This window comes from Lynx rufus, unplaced genomic scaffold (assembly GCF_022079265.1).
Source record: "Lynx rufus isolate CCGP_SWC_20201006 ecotype Redwood Valley unplaced genomic scaffold, mLynRuf1.p SCAF_1, whole genome shotgun sequence".
Lineage (NCBI taxonomy): Eukaryota > Metazoa > Chordata > Mammalia > Carnivora > Felidae > Lynx > Lynx rufus.
This window is the reverse complement of record NW_025814823.1, coordinates 23,788,640-23,813,440: the sequence shown is the minus strand read 5'-3', so window position 1 is coordinate 23,813,440 and position 24,801 is coordinate 23,788,640. Positions and strand designations below refer to the sequence as shown.

The window sequence follows — 24,801 nt, the reverse complement described above, 5'->3', positions numbered from 1 at the left end:
GCATTTATAGACTCTGTCAACTTGGTTTTTTTAGAATGTTCACCTAATGATTTCAGTGTCAGCCTAATTGCTCAGCTCTTTCCTAGGTGTGGGGGTTCGGAGTGAAGTGGATAGTTGAGAACGAAGAAGTAGACTTTGTGGTGTTATTTCAGGGAATCGGAATCATTAAGGCATCCCCTTCATATCCTTCATGATACCACACATCTATAATTAAACCCCAATTACTTCACTTAAGACCTTGTTTCTTGATGAATAAGGAAATCCCCTCCATTGGCACCTTGGTTCTATCCCTGGGCTCTGGCAAGCAAGCCCTCCCTCAGGTGATGTTGAGTGTCACTTCTCTGGGAGAAGGAATAATTTCCTTTCTCCTAACCTGGTTCCTGAGCATCTTCGTTTTCTTTCTAAGAAAAATTCTTAGCAGGAATTCCAAACATGACCCATTAGCACTCTTTCTAGCCCTGGAAGGAATTGTCTTGTCACATATTAGCCATGTTCTTCCCTTTTGTGACTTAGGAGCATGTATCCACCTAAAATTCCTACCCAAGCCTTTGTCCAAGGAGTGGCCCCTCCTTCAGTTAATGCTTTCCCCCCCTCCTAATTATAAAACGACTTTCATAAAGGAGGGATCTTGCTGGCATAGCACAGACAGTGGACTCTGCACGGTCCAGGTGTAAGCAAAACCTTTGGCTCTCCTGAGTCAGATTCTCATGACTCTTACGTGTTGACAAGGAAGCAAACCATTCAATGGTCCTGCCTGTTTTCTTAACTAGTTTGTTCACTTCCCTAAAGCTTTAATTACCTCAGTTTCCCTGGAATTTACCACCACATCCCTGTTACCTCTTGCTGCTTTGCCCTTTCTCCTATACAGCAGAGTCTTCTCTGTTCAGCCCTTCTTCTTTGCTCTCCAGCAACCTGCAACTTGAACATCATTACTACCTTTAATGTAAATGAAGATCTGAAAGCAGATTGCCGCTATGTAATCCCTACCTTGCTATGTCTCAGGGCTGGCCTAGCCCATTGCTACAACTCCTGGGGCTGGAACTGCAGTGGGAATTGTAACCTGAGGCAAAGGTTGAAGAGTAAACAAGTTAAACAATCAAACAGGATTCTAGAAGTAGGAGCCTAAGGGTCTGGAGAAGTGCTGTCCAATAGAACTTTCTGAGATGATGGAAATGTTCTATAACATTCTGTATTGTCCAATATGGTAGCCACCAGCCACATGTGTCTACTGAGCACCTGTGATGTGACTAGGGTAACTGGAGAACTGAGTTTCTAATTTCTTTGCTTTTAATTAATTTAAATAGCCACACGTTAGTAGTGGTACGCGTTGTAAAGTTTATGCCTAGAAGGAGATATACTAACTTCCAAAGAGGACAGAAGAAAGACTAGAGCCAGATAGAGATTCTGGAGTGGGAGCCAAGAGGAGATTATACTCAATGGCAAATTAGGCAAGAGTAAAGAGTAAAGGGCCATTGGAAGAGGTATTACAAGTATTTTTCTAGAAAACTAGTCTTTACTACGTCTGTGCCCCAACATTTCTTCCTCAAGAGATCATCAGGCAGCTTTCTCTGAAAAATCATCTAAAGCTCACATACCATGACAATTAGTATTACAGCTTTCACTTTTGCAAATCAACTATATAGCTTTAATTTCAATTACTATTGTTTATAGTTTAGAAGTGTTTTTTATTTTTTGTAATATTTATTTTTGAGAGACAGACACAGCACAAGTGGGGGAGGGGCAGAGAGAGAAAGAGAGAGACACAGAATCTGAAGCAGGCTCAAGGCTCTGAGCTGTCAGCACAGAGCCCTATGTGGGGCTCGAACCCATGAACTGTGAGATCATGACCTGAGCCAAAGTCAGACTCTCAACCGACCACCCAGGTGCCCCATAAGTGTTTCTGTTTAATACTGAATGTTTCCAAAGAAATTTACAAAGATTTATTATTGATAAATGCTTCTCACCCTTGTTTAGATACTTAAAGGCATTCTTTGTAGACAAATCACCTAGGAATAGATCTGATAAAACGAGTCCAGGGATAGAATCAGACAGGATCTTAAAGGCAGGCCTGGAAGCTACAGTAGCTTATGTTTCCAGGATATAGAAGCTTCTGGGAGAGTAGCAGCCTTTATCACCCTATACATTTGCACAAAACAGAATCTATTCAAGATAGATTAATAAGCAGAAAAGGAATTTATTATTTTTTCATTTAACAAGTATTTCACATGCCCAGCACTGTTCTGGGGACTGGAGAGAGAGGAAATATAAAACAGATGTATCTCTGGCCCTCGGGAAGGGAGACAGCAGATGCTTAACAAATGGCAAATCTATAATAATTATATAAATAAAATGATGGGTATTGATACATCCAATAAGAACATAGCAGGAGTGGAGCTCCTGGGTGTTGCAGTTAAGTGTCCAACTCTTGATTTAGGCTCAGGTCATAATCTTGTGGTTTGGGAGATCAAGCCCAGTGTCAGCTCTGCACTGACAGCACAGGGTCTGCTTGGGCTTCTCTCTCTCTCTCCCTCTGTCTCTGTCTTTGTCTCTCAAAAATAAATAAAAGTTAAAAAAAAGGCAGGAATTAAAAAAAATAGTGCTAAGTTGTAGGGAAAGTACTGTATTTTGGGTGGTCAGGGAAAGACAAATATTGTCAAATAAGACAATATTTGATTACAGACTAGAAGGAAGTGAGGGCAGGGGCCATGGGCATATGGGAGGAGGACCCTTTGAGACCCAGGAAGTAGAAAGTAAGTGCAAAGACCCTGAGATGAGAGCATGCATGTCATGTTCAAAAAATATCATGGAATGTTAGAAGCACGGGAAGGGGGGACCAGTTAGAAACCTATTACAGTGGCTCACTGCTGACTGAGGACAGCAAGGCCATGGACCAGGACAGTAGGGGTGGGGAGTAGAGCAGACTGAATGCGTCTGTGGTGATCTTTGGATTTAGGGAGAGAAGGAGAAGGATGAGTCAAGGCTTTGTGTTCATGATTAACATACAGAAGGACTAGGGATTATAGTAGATAAATCACAGCATGAAAGGAAAGCACAAATTTAGGGAATATCAAGATAAATAATTGATAAGGTTTTTTTTGCATAACTTGCATTTGTGGTACTGGAGGTATTTGGGTACAGGTAGTCAATACATGGGGAAAATGTGTGCCTGAAATCAAGGAGAGAAGTGGTGCTAAGGATACCAGATGTGAAAGTATTGGTAATTGACACCATGGATACGGACGGGTTGGTTTAAGGAAAATGTGTAGTGGGATAAGAAAAGGCAGCAAGGACAGAAATCTAGAGCACACAGCATTTAGAGAGGGTCAGTTTTGTGATTGGGTAGAGAAGTGACAAATATTCATTTTCTCCTCACCCTTAACATCCTCTCCACCAACCACAGTGGATAAAGTGCATTCCTTCGCTTAAGCCAATGGATTGTTAGCAGGCATAACAAATACCACATCTGAGCACAAGCTTTAATTAATGTTTGTGGAATGGCTGTTTCTTTTATTTTGTCCCCCACTATGAGAACAGCATGGACCAGATGGTAGCTACTCATCATGTGTCCTACCCTGCAACCATTATATAATGTGAACAAGAAATAAATAAGTTTTATAAGCCATTGATTTTATTTTTTTTTAAATTTTTTTTTTCAACGTTTATTTATTTTTGGGACAGAGAGAGACAGAGCATGAACGGGGGAGGGGCAGAGAGAGAGGGAGACACAGAACTGGAAGCAGGCTCCAGGCTCCGAGCCATCCGCCCAGAGCCTGACGCGGGGCTCGAACTCACGGACCGTGAGATTGTGACCTGGCTGAAGTCGGACGCTTAACCGACTGCGCCACCCAGGCGCCCCTATAAGCCATTGATTTTAGAAGTTGGTTGTTGGTGCAGCCCAAACTGACCGATACTATGATATTAAGGGAGTTGTTGTGGGGAGGGAGACAGGAAGATAGCATAGGGAAGGGGGGGAGTGTCACATAGCAAAGATGTCAAAGATTATGGGAATTGAAGGAAGGTATTGAATATAGTACGCTGAAAATACATGAATACTACAAGATGCCTTATATGTGTCCAGGATCAGGGCTTACCTTGGCTAGTTAATGAAATTTATTTTGGACCCACCCCCTCTTGGAAATCTAATCCCTCTTTGTTATTTTCCACCCCTTCTGTCTCTTGGTACCCATCAGAAACAGAATCCTTTTCTCTACTCAGCTGTTCTTTGTATTTGGGTCTCCTGGAGATCCAAGAGACTTGGAGCCTAAGTGATGTTTAGATTCTGTGAAAGACAGTGGGTAGGTAATGGTGCCTTTAATTGCATAGCATCCTACCCAGAAGGATGTTCTGCTCTTGGTAGAATTCCTTATTACTTATTATTTCTTATTCTTTTGGCTTTATGGGGTCTTTGTGTATATTTAAGATAGCACAAAATCCAGAGTCAACTAAGCTGTCTAACATTTTATCTAACCACTTGTAATGAAATGAGTCCTCGAATTCTTTAAGCTGGGCCTAATTTGAGGGTCAATGCCTTGTAACTAACTGCAGAGGACAGTGGTTGCAGATTTAAGCTTTGGGGTTATATTTAGGCTCAGCAAATTCCTAGATTTGTATACTTGGAGATGTTATTTGACTCTCTGTACTTTATTTTACTTTGTTTTTAATGGTGAAACGTAATAATATATTTTGCATAGTGCTTGATAGTAGTTAAATCAAAAATTGCTTAGGAGGCATTTAGCACAGTAATTGGTACATGGTTAGCCCTTAATGAATGTTAGCTATTACTATACTGATAATGCTTTTATTATTTACTGCCCTGTTTCTTAAATTTACTTCTTTGTATATGTAGTGCAAGTCCCATCTTATCTCTAAACTGGGATTTAGCTGTGTTTGGATATGAACTAGGAGGGCTGCTGCCAGGAGTCATTGTGAATAAGGATTTTTAGATGAAAGGAGAATGAGAATGTATATTCCTGTAATGGCAAATGGGTAAAAGAAGATACTTGGCATCTATTCCCTGAGAGTGTTTTGTCATCATGGCCCCTCCAGGCCAAGTCCAGCTGACGCAATTCCAAGAACTGAGGACTGACATCTGGAGAGAGGTGGTTATACTCTAAATCAGTGTAGCTTCTCATGAGGTACTATTCTTACAGGGGATTCTTCTGGACATTAGGGTGCATCAACAGTGTTCACTCAAGAATCTGACCCCTGCAGTGGAAGAGACTTTCTCTATCCTTCCATCTGGAACAGTAGCTCCAACCTAAAGAACGCTCTGCTAGTGACTCCACACCAACACCTCAGAGCACTTGGGCAGCTTGTAAAAACAGCATCCTTGCCACAAATGCCAGCCTCCTCAGTGGGACTATGGTTGCAGAGGTAAGTCTTGTTTCACCTGGGTTCTCAGGCAATCAGCGCCAGTAATGAGGGGACTCCAGCAGAAGAGTATGAAAAGACTACTTGAGAGTTCCCACAAGACTCCTCAGAGATAAATATGGGTAAGTCTTATGAATTAATGACATTTTACTTCCTATCTGGTGTAGCCTAAGGCCGTATAGGACTCAGGTTTGGATCTATGTAGTTGAAGAGAGGGCTGATCTTAAAAACACAACTGTATTCCCTCCTGGCCGATAGGCTGAGTTGCCATTATCTCAAAATTCCCTTCAACTCTTTCAGTGTGTGTGTGATATTCCATGTAATGGTCACATCTCTTTATTTCTGGAGTTAAAAATACATTCCCCAGGGGAGAAACTCATAACTTTTATTAGAAGTAGTGTTGAGTGTGTGAAGATGATAAAAGATTTTCAAAAGGTGACAAGTATGAGAAGCGTGAATATACATATTTGGTTTATGAAGTAGGTTGGAGAGTGGCTGACAGGGCACGGGAAGATGAGAAAGTCACAGAACACAAGTTGAAGCCACGAAGGCCAATTCTGTCAACTTCACAGCTCTGTTCCGACTCTGTATTAACTCTCAGTTTAATTAAGTAGGAATATTCATTCCAGTTCATAGGCACTAGAGAATTTGTCTTTTATTCGAGTGTTAAGCATGTCTAAAGAGTGTGTGTGTGTGTGTGTGTGTGTGTCAAATAATACAACTAGCTGATGTAACAGATAATCTTTGGGACCCAAAATTGTTCAGCATAAAGAATGGGGGGTTAGGGATGCTGGGCTGGACCCAGCTGTGTTTAGTTTGTGTCTTGGAAGGTCGCCCTGTGTGGTGGATATAGAGATGCAGCATTCAGATGCCCCTTCAAAGAAGGACTTAATGCTCCAGCTGTTGGAATGCCTTCAGATGTCATGCTCTTTAGGGACAGCCTCAGCTTTAGAGACGGGCCTGACCCAGCGTCATTTTCTGGAGTGGCCCACATCTAGAAAGTGACTGAAGTAGATACACTAACCGTTTCTGCTCAACATTAGCTCACTCTCTTGGGCTTTGTTAGCTCTTGAAATCCCACGAGGTGAGCCACAACTGTCATCAGGCCTGCTTCATAGCTCTGCTTTCCCCCTACCCTCCATTGGTCCCTAGTCATGACCTAACATACACGCAGCTCAGAGTCTGCTTGTTATAGATCCCAACCTGGGAAACTCTGAGAACTGGCTTGCAGCCTGCAGAGAATGAAACAAAGGAGGTCACCCGTGGAAGGTTTGATTTCAAAGGGGCACAGGTCCCTTCCACTGATAACATTAGCTAGAACTCCATCACTTGATCAAATACCCCAGCTCTTCCTTCTGTGAAGAACCAAAAATACCCAAAGATATTGGAGGTCTTACCCAAGATGGTACAATTCATTCTGTAATTCAGATCATTGGATTCCTTGCCCGTCTGAGGAAATAGTATGGTTTTATTCTTCCCATGAGAGAAGGAGAACTATTAACTGTCTGTCTCTTTTGTCTTTGTTTCAGGAAAGTTCAGAAACATTCAGAAATAAATTATAGCAAGTGTGTAATCCCTTACAGAATACATTTCTTTATTTTGTTTTCCACTGTGTCATGACCTGCTCTTCTAATTTATCTTTGCCCTGAACTGTTTTTTTCCCCCTTTTCAGTTGTATTTTATCATGTTATTGTGTTTCTGTTGCAAATCACCTAAAATTCTTTTTTTAGAATGAGTCAGGGTGTATGTAAATAAGTGAATAAATACATAGAAGCATGATTCAGTATTCTTTATACCAGAGCATCCTATTACAAACCCTTCCATTACAGTTGGGCATCATTACAGGAACATTTCCATCTCATTATAAAATGAATTGACTAAACATACAGAAGGTCTGCTTTGAATAAACATTTTGTACAAGGCACCTGTTAAATAGCTAGTGTCTATTAGAACTTCTCATTTCCAGACGGGAAATGGCAATGCATTTTATGAGTTATGATTCATTCGTAAAATTTCCCTTAAGAGCGAGTACCTATCCGGCAGATAAAGTTTAATCATCCTCTAAGGAACTTTATTTTTTTGGCGGCTACTCCGGTTATGTTACAATCCTCCATGTTATGGTTGATAATACTTGGGTTTAAAGAGGTCGTTGCTCATAGCTCCACACCTAGGGAGCAGGAGGATTGTCCTCCTGGGCTATTTTTTTTCCATTAATCTCTCTAATTTAGGGGGGGGGGACCAGCCTCAATATAGGATTTCAGTGCCATTTTTAAAAATTTCGTAGCCAGTGTCTTTGCATTTCCATTCTAACATGCTTTGATATACTATCCGTCATCCAGGCATTCCTCTTGAATTGTGTGCTCTGGCATCTGAAACATTTATGACTACAGCTGCTTCTCTCTTCTCTTCCTATTGTCCTATGAATCTTCTTCCCTCAAAATTCTGCCCCGCTTTGCCCTCTCTAGTGATAACTTCAAGCCCACACCCTGTGATCTTCTTCATGGCCCACTCTTAAGGCAGGCAATGGATCTCGTCCAATTCAGCTCTCTAAATTTGTTTGTTTGTTTTGTATGTGTGCTGCCCAGTGATAAGAGCCCCAAAAGTACCTTAGAGGGCCCTAAAAAAGGTGCAGAACCTTCTGCAGCTAAACTCAACCTTGAGGTTCAGAGATCTCATCCGAGGTGAACTGTTCCCTGACAAGCTTTTGGTGTATAACGCTTCCTTATCTTTCAGGGCAGCATGTATTTCCCCGGAATTTGGCTCTTGGGCTTTTTAGTTGTTGTTGTTGTTGTTGTTGTTGTTGTTGTTGTTGTTGTTGTTTTTAATCATTATATTTAAAACCATATGTCTGGGAGACCTCAAACTCTAGCTGGGCATTGATGTATAGATCTCTACTCCCAGTAGTAGGAATTCAGCTCTGGAGTCCACCGAGAAGTCATTTCTGTGGGGTGATTTGTAGCTTTCTAAAACTTATAATTGTGCATGGTGTATCAGCCCTGCCTGCCTGTCAAAGATAGCTCACTTCTTCCATGTGATGCAGATACTGTTTTCAACATAGCTATGGTTGCAGTTCCCTAAGTAATTTTTTCCCATTGAAACAAATATTGCTTCCTTCATTCACTGCCTTGCCATTCATGTATTTATTTATTCAGCAAAAGTTTTTGAGGATCTACTAAGAGCCAAGTGCTAGAATGTAATCTCCATGATGGCAGGGGTCCTGCCAGTTAATTATGGCTACCTCCCCAAGGCTTACTCCAATGACTATCACTGAATAAATATTTAGTAAATTTTATATAGTACTGGTTGTGGCAGAGACTGTTAGTTGCCTACACCAGCATCCCTTCTCTCCTTCCTTGTTAGCTATCACAAGTCTGATTTTGAGCTAAGTACACTATCACTTATCCCTTCTCACAGCTAATACTGGTCTTATGGTTTTGTTTAAGCCTGTGGCATTCAGAATACTTGTAGTGGGGGCAGAGAAACTGCTCAAAGGGAGTTGGCTTGGCTGTAAAGAGTTGTGTTTACCAATCCCTTTACCACCCCCACCCCCCTTCTAGTTTGTAATATAGGGTTTTCCCACTATTGTGACTGAGGAGTAATTTACCTGGAGGAAGGTGTATAAATCTTAATCAGGTAGGTTAATGGAATTTTACATGTACATATACTTATGAAACCATTACCCAGATGAAAATGTAAAATATTCCCAGAACCCCAGAAAGCTCCATTAGGACCATCCCAGTCATTATACTTCCCAGAGATAATCTCTGTCACCATAGATTAGTTTTGCCTAATTTTGAATTTCGTGTAAGTGGAATCACATGGTCAACAGACAGGTTCCCATCGGAAGATAGAAACTGTACCAGTAATTGTAACAGAAGAAAATTAATATAATGAATTATTAATGACTAAAAGGTAGATAACCATGAAAATTGGTAAAAGAAGATTCTTTTAACAATATAACTTTAACAATATGAAATACTAGTACAAAAATAGCAAATGTAGGTGGCAGCTATTGCTTCCGGGGCTTAGAGTGATCAAGGCAGACGATAGGAATTTAAAGGTTCCGCCCTCACCTCTGGGGCTTGGACATGGAGAGGCTCTCACTCCTGCTGGAAGTAACTGTCTCCCTCCTAGTGGAGGACACAGGCCTGTGTGGGTCTGCAAGGGCTGCCAGTATGAGTGCTACCAGGCTACCCATGCCAGTCTGCCAGCTACATGCATGTTCGAAACAGTACTCTAGAACTAGGAGTCAAAGCGCTGCAGTATTTCCACAGAGCCATTTACTGATAAGGCCAATACTGAATGAACTGGCAAAGGCGAATATCAGTAGGGGTAAGCACCACTCTTGGAAAGCTGATTTGGAGCTTAGAGGCAATAAATTGACAACTGCCGCATATAACATATGATCTCCGGTGTTTGTTTTCTTTCATTAATAATTATATGCATACTGGATTTGGCAGCTTAAGCCCTCACAGCCCTCCAAAAACATGATGGAGCCTTAAGAGTGGAAGCCATATAGTAGGATGGTGAACAACATGTTAAGAAGCCCGAGTCTCTTATGATAGCTGTAAAGCTGCCACACCACTCTGGGATTTCTCAAATTTGATGACAGTGATTTTTAATGTGAGAGGGAAAGAATACTTTCCCTTATTTACCCCATGTGATAATTTCCCCCTGATACGTGTGGTGCAATCAAATGATAACTAATACACCTGCCTCAAACTGTTCACAAGCCACCAGAGATTGTCATGTAAACAATACCGTTATCAGGATGAGAAAGATGAGTGAAAGAACTAGAATTGGTTCCTTCCTTTGTTCCAAGGCCCCATGCTAGAAACTTGGGATACTGGGGATATTCAGATCTTTGTATCATTTCATTTTGTGTCTAAGTATCCTATCTGACATCACAGATAAACTTGGGGTCTAGGTTTTGTGACTTCTAGTTTAGTGCTTTATTACTTAATAACCCAGAGGTCTGCTCTGATCACCTTGCCTCCGAAGAACAAAATCAGGTTTCCTAAATGTGCAGTTTGGCCCTTCCCCTCTTCCCCTCAAAGTCTAAAACCTTCCCTAAAATCTCTGTCAGTTTGACAGTTGGTGATGACGAAAGGGGAAAGTGGCTGTGTAATGCGTTTAAGTTCTTACAATTACCTCTGGTTAGGAACTGCTTCTTCAGTTCTTGGATCAGTCTTCGGTCTTACTAGTTCATGTACTAATTTTCATACTGTATCAGTTCAGCTATGAAACTCAACATTCATCAATTTCTATTAAAATACCTACTCACACAAGTCAGTACTTATGTGTAACAGTCTTTATTGAAGCATAACCAACACTAGCCCAAGTAATCACTATTTTCTTAAAATTTTTTATTAAGTCTTTTGAAAATATGATATATTTAGATGGTTCTAAACAATGTCAAAGTGAGAAATGGTGGGTGCCTGGGTGACTCAGTTGGTTGTGTCCGACTTTGGCTCAGGTCATGATCTCGTGGTCCATGAGTTCGAGCCCCACGTCGGGTTCTGTGCTGACAGCTCAGAGCCTGGAGCCTGCTTCAGATTCGGTGCCTCCCTCTCTCTCTGCCCCTCACCCAGTCATGCTGTCTCTCTGTCAAAAATTAATAAACATGAAAAAAAGTGAGAAATGATAAATAGACCACCCGATTTTCTATTGGGTTGCTGATCCTTGTTGATTGGTAGAAGCTCTTACTTAATATGTTAAATGAGCCCTTTGTGATAAGGTTGCAAATCTGTTTTCTCAATGTATCCTTTTCCTTTTGGCTTTTCTTAAAGTGAGTAAATGAGTATTTCTAAATGTTTATGGTCACATTTTTCAATCTTTTATTTTCTTTTAAGTCTTAAGAATATTGTCTCTTTTTTTTAAGATTTATTTATTTTGAGAGAGAAAATGCGTGCTTGTGCGGGAGGTGGGGAGTGGCAGAGAGACAGGGAAAGGGAGAGAACCCAAGCAGTCCCTGCACTGTCAGCACAGAGCCCAACGGGAGGCTCGAACCCACAAACAGTGAGATCATGACCTGAGGTAAAACCAAGAGTCGGATGCTTAACCAACTGAGCCACCCAGGCACCCCTCACATAGAATAGTATATTTTAATTAGAGCTAATGCTATATAATGAATTCTTAATGATTAAAAGGTAGTTAACCACTGAAATTGGTAACAGAAGGTTCTTTTAACAATATAAAATAGAAAATGCCAGTACAAAAATAGCAAATATAGGTGGCAGCTATTACTTTGGGGGCTTAGTATGATGATGATGATGATGATCTGAATATCCCTATGATACCTCATGGTTATAAATAATTCTCTAAGTTTTTTTTTCCCCTAGTAATTATAGACCTTCTTTTTTACATATACATTTAAACCATTGATTTATTTTTGTATGAAGTGTTGTTGGTTCAGATCCAGTTAATATTTTCCAATTATCCCAATACCATGTAATTCTTAATATTTCCCCCATTGATTTGAGATACCACTTTTATTATTTATTGAATTAATACTTATATTTGTTTGTATTAGAGGATTTGTTTTTGTTCACCTCTGTCTATTCTTGAACCTGCATCACGTTGCAGTAACTAAGTTTCACATGTTTAAATAACCGATAGAGCTAATTCTCTTCATTACTCTTATTTTTCGTAATGTTTCCATTCTTGGCTTCTTGATATTTTCATATGATGTTATAATCACCTTATCTAGTGTGAGGACAAAATCCTGTGGGTATTTTTATTGGAATCATGTTGGATCTACAGATTCACTGTACAGAATTTAAACACTTTTGATGTCAAGTCTTCCTAAAGCACACAACGTGCTTTTCCATTTTTTGTGACTTGTGTTGTCCTTCAGGAATGTTTTATAGTTTGTTTCCATAGATCTTAATATATTTATTGTTTTTCAGTTGATTCTCTTGAGTATCTCAGTGTATTTCATGTTATCTCTAATAGTAACTTTGCATCCTCTTTTAAATATCCAGCCCCAGAGGCACAGGGTGGCTTAGTCGGTCAAGCATCCAACTTTGGCTCTGGTTGTGATCTCATGGTTCCTTAAGTTGAAGCCCCACCTCTGACTCTCCACTGAAGGCTTGGAGGCTGGAGTGTGCTTCAGAGTCTGTCTCCCTGGCTCTCTGCCCCTCTCCCGCTCTCTTTCTGTCTCTCTGTCTCTCTCAAAACTTAAACATGAAAATTTTTTTGACAAGTTGATGTTGAAAACTCCTGCACTACACTTATATTGCCTTCCATCCATACCAGCCTTCTTTTTGTTCCTCAAATATACCAACTTCTCCCTTCTTAGAGCCCCAGAATACTTTTGTTGTCTCCAGATTTTTACCTAGCTTTCTCTTTGCTGTCATTCAGCTTAAATATCTCTTTATACAAGCCTTCCTTGACCAAGAGTCAAGAAAGTTTCTTTACAGAACTGACCACTTCTGGTAATGTAAAAATAGATTTGATGGGAATGACTTTTTCTGTTATTTACTAGTGAATCTGTAATGCCTAGAAAACTTCAGGGTTGGTTGAATTAAATTCTTAATAGCCATTGTCTCCCTCAGCCCCTATACATTTCCCCCTGTTTTGATATCACATCACACTCCTGGCCATCAGCCCCTAGGTTTAGGAAAATCTCCTAACAAGTAGAAAGCCATTCTAGCTCAAACAAGAGGAAGAAATGAGGCCTGGTGCGCAAGGTCTTGTGGGAGTTCCTACACTCCTGCTAGGTAATGTCCAAATGTTTGATATGTCACATTATCTACAACTGGGGGGGGGGGGGAGCCTGCCACAGCCTTCATCCCAGAGTCAGCAAGTTCCTTCTCCTCTTCCAAACAAACTACCTTGAGGAAAGATAAAATTTATTGGCGAACATAGCTTGACTGTGCTGAGAGTAGTTCACAAGCTCAAAGGAGGAGCTCCAGGGTCCAGAGCCCCTGGGTCTAGAACAGAACCTCATACCACCAGACCTTTCTTCTCTCCTTCATGCAGCTTTTTGTTAGCCTGGCCCTGCTCAACTTGATTCTGCACAAAGGCTTCTCCAGGTCACTGGGAAGTTACAGTCTGGCTGCCTGTTGGTTGAAGTAACAGCGGCTTAAATAGAGCTTCCTTTTCCAAAGGTTTTGTTAAAGGGAAAAACTTTTTTTGGCCCTTCATGGATCATGTGTCCACTCCTCGACTAACCACCACATACCCAAGAACGAATGGGGAACTCTGACTGGCCAGGCTCTGTTCCTTTGGTGATGGGAGTGCTTATTTCCAAAGTTGCTGCGGGTTGGGTTGGGGAGTAACGCGTGGACAGGCGGAAAAGTAGCTACAAAATTCCCCCATAAACACTTATTTAAAAAGCTACTGGAATTGGAAACTTTCACTTTGTGTGTGTTATTTAAAAGATGACCTACATAAGAACCAAATTATGTAAGAAAAGACATTCAACTAAGTAATGATGGTTGCAGTTTGTGTTTTGATATGCTTGGGTTTATTTTAGCACTTTTTTGTTGTTGTTCCTGTTATTTGAGAATCTAACCTAGGTTTTCAGTATTGTTTGTCTTTACTCAAATTTTGTTACTCTATTGTTACAGTTCAGAATCCCGATTGTTTTCAATTCACTGACTCAGTAATCATGGGTTTATTTCTGTGCTCTCTATCCTGTTCTGTTGATATAAGTGTCTTTTTCTTTTGATTACTACAGCTTTGTAGTGTATCTTGAAATCTGGAATTGTGGTACTTTGAGTTTTTTCCTCATTCGTGATTGGTTTGGCTATTTGGGATCTTTTGTGGTTCTATACCAATTTTAGTATTATTCTAGTTTTGTGAAAAATTCTGTTGGCACTGATAGATATTCCACTGAATTTATAGATTGCTTTGGGTAACATGGACATTTTAATAATATTAATTCTTCGAACCTATGCATATATAAACCTGTCTAATCACTATGTTGTACACCTGAAACTAATGTAAACTTGTGTGTCAACTGTACTTAAAAAAAAAAAAAAAGTCCTGAGGCACCTGGGTGGCTCAGTAGGTTGAGCGTCTGTCTTCGGCTCAGGTCATGATCTCAAGGTTCATGAGTTCAAGCCCCACGTCGGGCTCTGTGAGGGCAGCTCAGAGCCTGGAGCCTGCTTCAGATTCTGTGTCTCCCTCTCTCTCTCTCTCTCTCTCTGCCCCTCCCCAGCTTGCACTCTGTCCCTCCCTCTCTCAAAAATAAATAAACATTAAAAAAAAGTTTTTTTTAAAATCCCAATTGTTTAACCTATTCCTCTCTGAGAAGGATTAGTTTTGTATAGTTGAAGTCTTGTGACCTTTTAACTCTCATCAGGAGCTGCAAGACTATGCCAGCCTGATGGTAACTTATGGTGTGAGTTATGAAGAAGTGTATTAATCAGTCTCTTTGCTTAGAACCCAGCTTTGGAACCAAACCATAGATGAAAACTCACATGAAGTTTCTGATATATAATTGAGGAAAGATGTGGCTAGACTTGGAGTCCACAGGAGCTGGGTTCTACTGCAGACTCCATCCATTATTCTTTGTAAAACTTCTGGAAAGTACATGAACTTCTCAGACTCTCATCTGTCTTTATGGTACAAGTGAAGATTTTATTGCTGATTTCACAGAATTGTGAAAATAATATGTATGTAAATTCGCTTTATAAGTTGCAAAGCACTGTATGTATATTTAAATGCTTACAATCAAGCTGCCTTAAATCTTTCAAGTAACAAAATAGGTGAGGATAAATACCATTATTATGAACAAATAAAGTCCTAAAAAATTCCACTGCATTTATAATCTGAACCTTTTTTTTTTGAACCATTCATTTTCTGACATAGCCACAGATTCTTTGCACATTCCCCATTTCATATATCTAGAACTTGTTCTCTCTGAAAGTATTTCCTTGAAGAAAAAACATTCCATGTACATTTTAGAATACCGCTGCAATGTCTGCCATAAAGCAGGGTACCTAGAAGGCACTCCATAAATGCATGTAATATTAAGATATAGGGTTGAATCATAGGGCAAGTGAAAGTGGGGTTCGAGGCATTTGAGGAGAGGAAGTCTGGAAGCAGCACTGGAACTGGATCCTTTGCTTCTTGAAGTCATAAGTCTGAAAGCAAGTTTAAACAGGATGTTAGAGATCTAGAATAGGCTTCCCTTTGTGAGTCCTGCCATATACCCTTTCCTTCAGGCTTCTGACAGACCTAGAATAAACATAGACAACTGGGTGAAGCGGGGGAAAGAATGAAGTTTCCAGGGCTTTTTGGAGTGACCGGAGTAGGGAATGCATTGGGGCTTCCTTCACACCAAACCCTTAGAAACCTCACAGCCTTGGTTTTCAGGCTAGTTTTGTGTAGTTAAACTGGACTGGCCCCACTGGTTGGTACTGCCTGAAAGAATTAGCTGCATCTGAGGTTCTCCAGGACATATTAGTTTCCTATTGCTGCCATAACAAATTAACACAAAAAATTAACACACACTTAGTGGCTTCAACCACACAGATTTCTTACCTTATAGTTCTGGAAGTTAGAAGACTAAAATCTGTCTCCATGGCCTAAAAGCAAGGTGTTGGCAAGGCTTGTTCCTTCTGGAAACTCTAGGGCAGAATCCGTGTCCTTGCTTTTCTTTTCTTTTCTTTTTTTTTTTTTTAAGCCCCTAGGTGCTCCTCACATTTCTTGCCACCCCACATCTCCCTCTGCTACTATCATCACATCCCCTTCTCTCTTTGAATCACTTGTTCACTCTTAGACCCATGTGATTACATTGAGTATGCCCAGATAATCCTAGATAATTTCTCTATCTCAAGATCTTTGTCTTAATCACACTTTGAGAGTCCCTTTTGTCCTGTAAAATAACATTCACAGGTTCTTGGGATTAAGACTTGGAATTTTGGGCTCAAAAAAAAAATGGCTCCTCCTACAACAGAGGTCTAAGAACTCAAGAGAGAAGGACCCAGGTGCTGCTTGAGGTTTAATGTAGTGACCCTTATTTCTTATGGTCCAATAGTTGTCAGGCTTTCCTCCAAGTCTTACTGATCACATTAGATACTTGCCCTGAGGGGCAAGTCCAGGTGTTGGTGAAGACAGGATCTGTGAAAGAGCTCTCTATTGCTCCCTCTGAGGAAAAAGACATTTGTCTCCTCAGGCAAATGCAGTACCTGGAGATGATTCCCTTGGAGAATGAGGGAAGGAGAGGCTGCATCCCATGTTTGCCTAGTTGTTTCATCTTTGAAGAGTCAACTTCGAAAGTGGATAGACATACATACACAAAATGAAGACACTGAGCCACAGAGCACTTCCCACTTCATTATCTCACTTCCTCCCTCCCTCCAACCACCTTCTGCTTTCTCTCTGCGGCAAATCCCAGGGGGAGAACTAGATAAAGAAGGAAAGAATTAGCAACAAAGATCAAAATAACAAGCAGCAGGGAGGAGATGCAAGGAAGAGATAGAAAAAGAAGAGTTATCTAGGGGAGAAGTAGAGAAAAGAGAAATTCAAAGCTCCAGAGCAGTGCTGTCCAATAGAAATATATTGTGAGCCACACATGTGAGCTTTGCATGGTATTTTAAGTTTTCTAATAGGCATACTTAAGAAGTGAGAAGAAACCAACATGTTATTTTAATATGCCATCGACATAGATACTTGTTAATGAATTACTTTACTTCTCCTGTGCTAAATACTTAGAATTTGATGTGTATTTTATATTTGCAGAATATATCAATTGGGTTTCACCACAGGTCAAATGCTCAAAGGCCACACATGACTAGTGGCAGCTTTATTGGACAACATAGCCATAGGAGATTCCACTTCTCTTTTGATTCAGTTTTCAGGGAGGTAAATTAATTCCTCAGAAAAAGCAATGTGGATTGATGAAGTTTTGACTAAGAATGTTAAAAAGAAACTAGCATTCTAATTGTGATTTCCTCTGCAATCTACTATGTAGATCATCTCTAATTCTCCTGTGAAGAAAGATGCTCATGATACTTGAGTTTCACATTTCCGGCAGTGAAATCAGCTGCCATGACAATAGATTCTCAAAAGCATTTTGCACTTCCTGAAAACAGATGTTGCATTAGGTATACTTAGTAGGTGAATCTGTTCATTGTATTGTCTTGTTAAATACAATGTTACTGGTAATACCTCCTGTAAGTTTCAGTACTTGATACTGGTTACGCTACTTTATGTTGACTAAAGACATAAAGACTAAGAAAGGAGACTTAATGTGTTGCTACACATTCTCATGGAAGTGAGGAACAGAATAAATACCAAGAGTTTTTTTTTTCTTGCACTACTATATTCACATTTTCTATGTAGTGCCTCATTTTGTCTTGTCTTACTTGCCCTGTTTATCTACCAGTCATGGCCTGAAATTTTAATTGTGGTATAGCTGGCTGTCGCCATATTAAAGAGACATAAAAACAGACCACAGGTCAGTCAGCCAGAAATTGTTCTCTTAGGTGATGCCCACTAAAGCAAAATGAAGGTGCCAAGCAGTTATCTGGTGAGCGAGATCAGTATAGACAGTGAAATAAGATTATTCATTCCTCGCTACTCAATCTTCTTCCATTATGGGACCAAAATCACCAGGGAAAGTTGCAAAATCTTCACTTCATGCTATTCCTATAGGTTCTGTGTTGGCAGGGCTCACTTTCTTAGGGCTTGAAGACTCTCCTTTGTCTTTACTAAGTCCCAGCACCTCTTGGCATCTCTATATATATGTATGTCTTGTCTTGTGCACAATTGTGCAGTCAGTGACAGCACAATATTTTGATTGTAAACTATTTAAGTTTTGCAGAATTGCAGGTAAGGCCTCAAACTGAGGATAAAAACTGGTACATGTGTCTTTAATACGACTGGTCAGTGGCTGCCACCTCACACCTCTGGTAAGTGGTGGCACCTCCTTACCACCTTTGGTAAGTGGGATTTGGTAAGACTGCTCCAGTGAGAGCTTCCTAGGTCCCAGGAGCAGGGCTGCTATGTGCTGAAGCAGCTTGTATGGAGCACAACTCTACGTGCTCAGCTCATATTGGGGATATTTGTTATTATTCCTCTTCCTTTCTGTGGGGAAGTAGGGATGCTTGTTATGTATCCTCTGAAGTCTGGGGGTATAGTTGACCAAGACACTGGGCCTACTTCTAGATTGGACATTTCCAAAGGTGAAAGACCTATTGTGTCCCAGTATTCTTCAGGCTTCCTGGGTCTGTGCTGTACTATTCTTAAGAAGAAAGGGGAGTCAACTTCTACTCATTCCAGTTCTCTGGTCTCTCATGAGAATATGTAAAAGGGAATCTATCAATTCCAGGATCCACACAGAGGCTGGAGGAGAGGTGGTAATCTTGAAGCTGTCCTGGTTGCTGATGGGTCAAATGAAGGACCATCTCATCAGGTGAAGCCTTGAGGGTGGGCCCCCACGTTGGAATTGAAGGGAATCATAGTGGTCCCTCTGGAAAAGATTCTTAGGAATGGAAGGAGGTTTAACATGACCCTAGGAAAACTGTATGCAACATTTATGTGGAAGCCAACACTCCAACAAAGTCCTTAATATCTCAACCAGCCAGGGCACCTTTCCAAGTACCAAACATTGGCAGTTCTGGGAGTGAATATGTTAAGTGTTGCATCAATCAAGGTTCTCCAGAAAGAAATAATGAATAAGATATATGTATGTGTATGCATATCACATCTATAAGATATCTTCACAGCTCTAACTAGACTAATGTTTAACCAAATGGGCACCATATCCTAACCAAGTTGACACACAAAATTAACCATCACAAGAGGTAATCATTGGAAAAAAACATATTTATAAGCTAACATGTTGAGACTCCTTGATAAACTGGTTACATATTTTATAGGAGAAGTAGGAAGTAGACAATGACAGAGATGCAAAGTGCTGACTTCCCTAAACAAAGCTACTCTGGTGGCCTATAGGTGCATGTAATTTGTATGTTTGCATATGTGTGAAACAAGTTATGAGGAGGAATTGTGTGTTTTTCTTTCCTGTGGCTGTTTCCCCTGGAGACATAACAAAGCTGTGTAGATGCATTAAGTGTCTGGGTGTTGTAGGTCCTGTTTGCTAACCTGATTCCTACTCAGGTATAGGGTGGAGCACTTTGAGTGGGACTATAGGTCACTGAAATCCTAGTTAAATTGTGATGATGATGATGGTGACTGGGAAAACAGTACCTGGGGAAACAAAAAGATCTTTGTCTGAACCCAGATAATGTGGGGTTTTACTTATGAAAACAAGAGAAGTAGCAGCAATATAATCAGACTTTTTATTGTAATATTGAGGGTATAAGACCTAATTTTGATACTAAGTTGTAGAGTATTGCAGGACACAAGTGCATTTGTGAAAAAAATATTGTATTTGTGTGTGTGTGTGTGTGTGTGTGTGTGTGTGTGTGTGTTTGTGAGTACCTATGTGAAAAAGGGATTAACCCTTAGGTTAAACTAAACAGCTTCCCAATCTGGGATTCCCTCTCTCCTTAAATTTGGGATTAGAGTGCTTCTTATGGCCACTATTGTGTGCACATACTTTAATGACTTCCTGCTATGTGTTACTTCACTCCATCACTGTTATTTCATTAATGTCCAAGTGAGTTCTTCTAATTTTGTGTGAATTTAATCTCTGGTTTGTTTATAGTCTTCAGTGGCTGTTCACAAAGGATAGTTCACAAAGCACCCCCTAATTATGTAGATCTCGAAAGCCAAATTTAGAAAACAAGGCTAAATGTATTCCTTAAAATTATTTTAAGGAATAATTAAATAATATTATTATTTAATTATTAATAATTAATACATTAATTATACAATAATTAAAATTATTAATAATTAATACTTTAGTTATTAATAATTAAAATTATTAATTATGAAAGATTGCCGACTTCGCCCCTTCAATCCAGAGACCACCCAGGAAGGAGGCTGTAATATGATCATCCTTTTTTGATGTATTTATACCTAAGCATTCTCTTACCCTTTAATTCAAGAAATTATTTTGAGACTCCTATTATGGAGCTTTAAGCAAAAAGCAATGATAGTATACAAAGGTAAGATAAAGCAAACAATTAGAACTAATTCTGACAATTGAAATAACGTATCAAGAAATGTGTTTGATATTAAAAAAATCTTTAATGCTATATTGCCAGCAATCTTATCTGATTCCCTTTTATTTTTATTTCATTAGGTAAGTCATGAAAAGCTGTCAGGTTTTGTATTTCTAAGGAAAAGCCCCTTTGGGAATTAATTGCAAATACCTGTTCAGTACCAGTTAGCTGCCAACTCTTATTCTTGGTTTTGAGGGAAAGTTGGAGGGAAGGGAGGGAGCCATAAAAGAAAACAAAACAAAAAGCTGTAAGACAAAGAAACTTGTTTGAAATACATATCTCACCATGCCAACACATTTCATAATATAAACAGGAGATAAAAATCATAAGAACAGTAGGAGTTTAAAGGGGAAGATCAACAACACATAGCATGAAAGACAATTTTGTGTAAGAAGTAAGTTTAAACTAGAATATATGGATGGTGCAGAGTGAGAAAGATTTTCATAGGTATGGAAGAGGAGGGCTAGGATTCAACAAAGAGGCAAGAACCACATGTGCAAGTCTCAAAAAAGAGGGAACTCTTGGGGCGCCTGGGTGGCGCAGTCGGTTAAGCGTCCGACTTCAGCCAGGTCACGATCTCGCGGTCCGTGAGTTCGAGCCCCGCGTCGGGCTCTGGGCTGATGGCTCAGAGACTGGAGTCTGTTTCCGATTCTGTGTCTCCCTCTCTCTCTGCCCCTCCCCCGTTCATGCTCTGTCTCTCTCTGTCCCAAAACTAAATAAACGTTGAAAAGAAAAAAAAAAAATTTAAAAAAAAAAAAAAAAAGAGGGAACTCTTTGTGGATGGGTGTACGGTCAGAGGAAAGGTTGCCTTGTCTAAAGTTGAAGCTTCCTGTTGAGGAGAAGTAGCAAACAGATGGGGTGAGAGATAAAATGTAATGGGCCTATTGCAATAGCAATAGCACTCGTTAATGAGGAGCATTTAAAAGAAGAGAGAAAAATCCAGGGCTTGATAAAATAAAAGGGTCATTGAGAAAGGGTAGAGAGGTGTTATCTTGGAACATGCAAGGACAGGGTGGTTCTTTGCTGTTGGCCAAAACACAAAAAGTTGAGTGTTTTTTTAACTGTTTTCAGGGAGCACAGGGTTCAAAGTTGAGTATTGTTGATGCTAAGGCACTGTAGATTTGGGGGTTCTCACAAGGCAGATGGAGAAAGTTACAGTTGAAAGAGGGTATAATAGAGAAGCGCAAAGTCCACATGATAAAGGTGGTGTTGAAAAAAAAAATGCAGGCTATCCCACATTTGGTCCTGACACCGGATAGGATAGGATAGGATAGGATAGGATAGGATAGGATAGGATAGGATAGGATAGGATAGGATAGGATAGTGTGGATAGGTAGGTAGATGGCATAGAAAGTAGTCATTAAATCCAAAGTGAGTGGGGAAGACAGGGAGGCAGTAAAGTTTGATAGGATGAGTGCTGAATTGGGTATAACTGAGAGAACGGGTGGGTGAAGTTGATATCTAGCTGCAAGAAAAGAAGGGAGGGTAAGTTGATAAAGCAGGTGTATGGAAAAGGAGAAAGAAGGTAATTTGTTTTGGGAAATAACCAAAAATCTATGAAAAGAAGCAACTGAGCAAAAATACAGTTCAATCAGATTTTCTCAATCTACTTTGAGATTCTGATGCTATATAGTGTTTAGTAGGAAAATGATTGGCACTTAATAATGGTGCTTGTGTCACCAAAAATTGGAATTCTTTTGTTAACTGTAATTCATGTAGTTGTCAAAGACTAAAGTGAAGAATATGGGCCATGTGAGTCACAGTGAAGATATTTGAAGTAGTGAAAGGCTCGCTCTAGACTTGGAATCAGGTATTGTATCTTGCTTATGAGTTGTGTGTTCTTGGGCAAACTGCTTAACCTCTCTCTGAGTGAGCTTCTGTGTCTTGAAAAGAGGAATAGTATCTTTTCCATCAATGAGAAAGAATGACATACTAAACTAATCTTCATAACATAAGTACTATGCAAATGCAAATCTTTTATTTTTTACTTATTAACTTTGCATTTACTGCCAGCAGGAATTTAGGACAGCCAACTTGAAAGATTAACATATATAAAAGTCATGGTAGCTTCTGTTTCTCAAACATTCACTACGTGCCACTGTGCTACCTACTTTGTATACATTATTCTCATAGTAATCCTGCAGATATTATTTTTATCACAATGTTCCAGTAGGAAATTGAGGTAAGAGAGGGAATGAAAAAGTCACACAGCAATGGTAAAGCCAGAATATAAACCCATATCTGTCCTTAAAGATTGAGCTCTAAACATTGTACCCAACCGCCTTTCAGAAATCAAATAGAAAAATCCAAGTATAGCAGGAATTAGATGAAAATCATACCAGGTATAAGGTTATACAAATTTTCACAACTTAGAGTCCTGTACGTTTGTTATCAGCAAGATACAAAGTAGGCTGTGGATATTACATGGGGAAGAACATATGAGTAGTTACACAATTTATGGTGTCAAGATAAAGTCAAAACACGAAAAAAAAAACAATTATTGTAATAACACCAGAAAGAAATGTCTCCAAAGAGTTCACACCATGCTCAATATACATCATCTTCAGTAATATCCTTAACATAGACAAAACGGTGAGTATCAGATAAAAAAAGTAGTAGTATCATTGCATATGTAACAGGATGTTAAAATTAATTTGAACCAAGACATAAAAATAAATTGGATAAGAATTTTCAAAGCTACATCATATTTGCACACATATTACACCAGTTTGAATTCCCAGCCATATCAATTATATAAAGGGTTGTCGAGTGTAGAAAGGGATTAGTAGAGGTGTATCTTTGAAAGATCTGTTATAATGCTATGAGTCCCACCTCCACCCCTGGGGGATAGGAGGATGGTGGGGGTGTCCCCTGTTTCACCTTAAGCCTAGTGACAAGTTATTTTTCAGTGTAAGCAGATTAATTCTTACCTGACTGAACTTTACCCTGGATTTTTCTCTCTGGGAATTTGACGTGGAGCCTAGGGAAAATGAATTGCTTTTCTCCTGTTCATCAAGAGGGTAGAACAGAGAAGTGAGACTGAACAGAAATGATAGTGAAAGAGGGTCAGAACGAAACCAGCCACCTTAGGAATGACAGCCTATGCACCAAGGGCTCATAAAGTCACTTGTGGGAATTAAAGGGGAGAAACAGTATTGACATCCAACCATACATTCAAACCAACTCAAGACCAAAGGGTCTATTGCCAAGAGCTCAAGAGGAGGAAGATGTTCATTGGTGATCAGGAGAACCTCACTAATGAGAATGTATGAACCTGCCTGGAGGGCTTCCTGAAATAGGAGAGCAAAGTGATGAGGATGGGAGGTGTTATTCTTTTTGTGTAGTCTGGGGCAACACATATTCACTGTTACTGGAAAGCTTTGTGATTAGATGTCGATCATGCCTTTCTAGCTGAAAGACACATCTTCACATATCCCTCTCAAGTAAAAGTTTAATCAATTACAAGCACTTTAAGGAGCACCAGTTAACGGGCTAGATTACCTGAGATATAAGAAAAAGAGAGCTCATGTTTCAGTTCCAAATGGAGGAAATGAAAAGACCAAGAGAAGGATTTGTGTTTTTTTCCATGTTATAAAGCTCCATGGCTGACATCCTACAACCTCCTCTTCAGTTCAGGACTCCCTCAGGTCTGTGTGATGATTTTCCACTAGAAAGGACCTCAGGACCAAAAGAAAGTATTTTTCATATTACCATGCCTGGTTCACTGGTGGAAGTGCTTATTATTGGGATTGAGGAAGATATTTTCTACCATAGACATTCTCCTCAGTTCACATGGAGACCCTAAACAGTACCCATCTGTCCACACTATAGGATTACCTAATTCTGTCCTTGAATTGTTGCTCTTTGAATTGGTTATCTTTTTTAACAGGTACAAAATCCTGTTCTTGATTCCTCATTCTCTAGTCAAACCGGTTATCTTCATTATTTTGACCTTTCTAATGTTTGGTAATTGAATTGGTTGGCTGATCTATTTCCATTAAAGCCTCCCTTAGAGCAGAACCTTCACATGGGGCCAAATGAGAACTAAGAGCTCTTACAAAGAAGCACTTAAACACTCATTTATTTTGTCTCTCATTGTTAAGTCTTCTGCTCCATTTGCTGAGGTAGAACACCCTGCCATTTGTGGAAGACACTTGGCTCTCTATTGTACAGAGCAATGTCTAGGAGCTATGACAGAGTTTATTGTTAAATCCTTCACCCTGGCTTAAGTGCATTTTTGTGCATACATCATGTGCCTGACATTCTGGGAAGACTCTCAATCCCATTCCTGCCTTAACCTACAGACTTAGCTGGACTTGAATTTTCTGTCCACCAACTGATTTCT

The 24,801-nt window shown here is 39.8% G+C and overlaps 1 long non-coding RNA gene across 1 annotated transcript in view; it reads left to right on the top strand.

The window, feature by feature from the left end:
- LOC124512329 (uncharacterized) overlaps positions 1-24,801 on the top strand; it is an 802,440-nt gene that overhangs the window by 384,667 nt on the left and 392,972 nt on the right. The window contains exon 2 of the long non-coding RNA XR_006962102.1: positions 5,151-5,373. This is a non-coding gene — a long non-coding RNA (uncharacterized LOC124512329). The remainder of the gene's footprint in view (positions 1-5,150; positions 5,374-24,801) is intronic.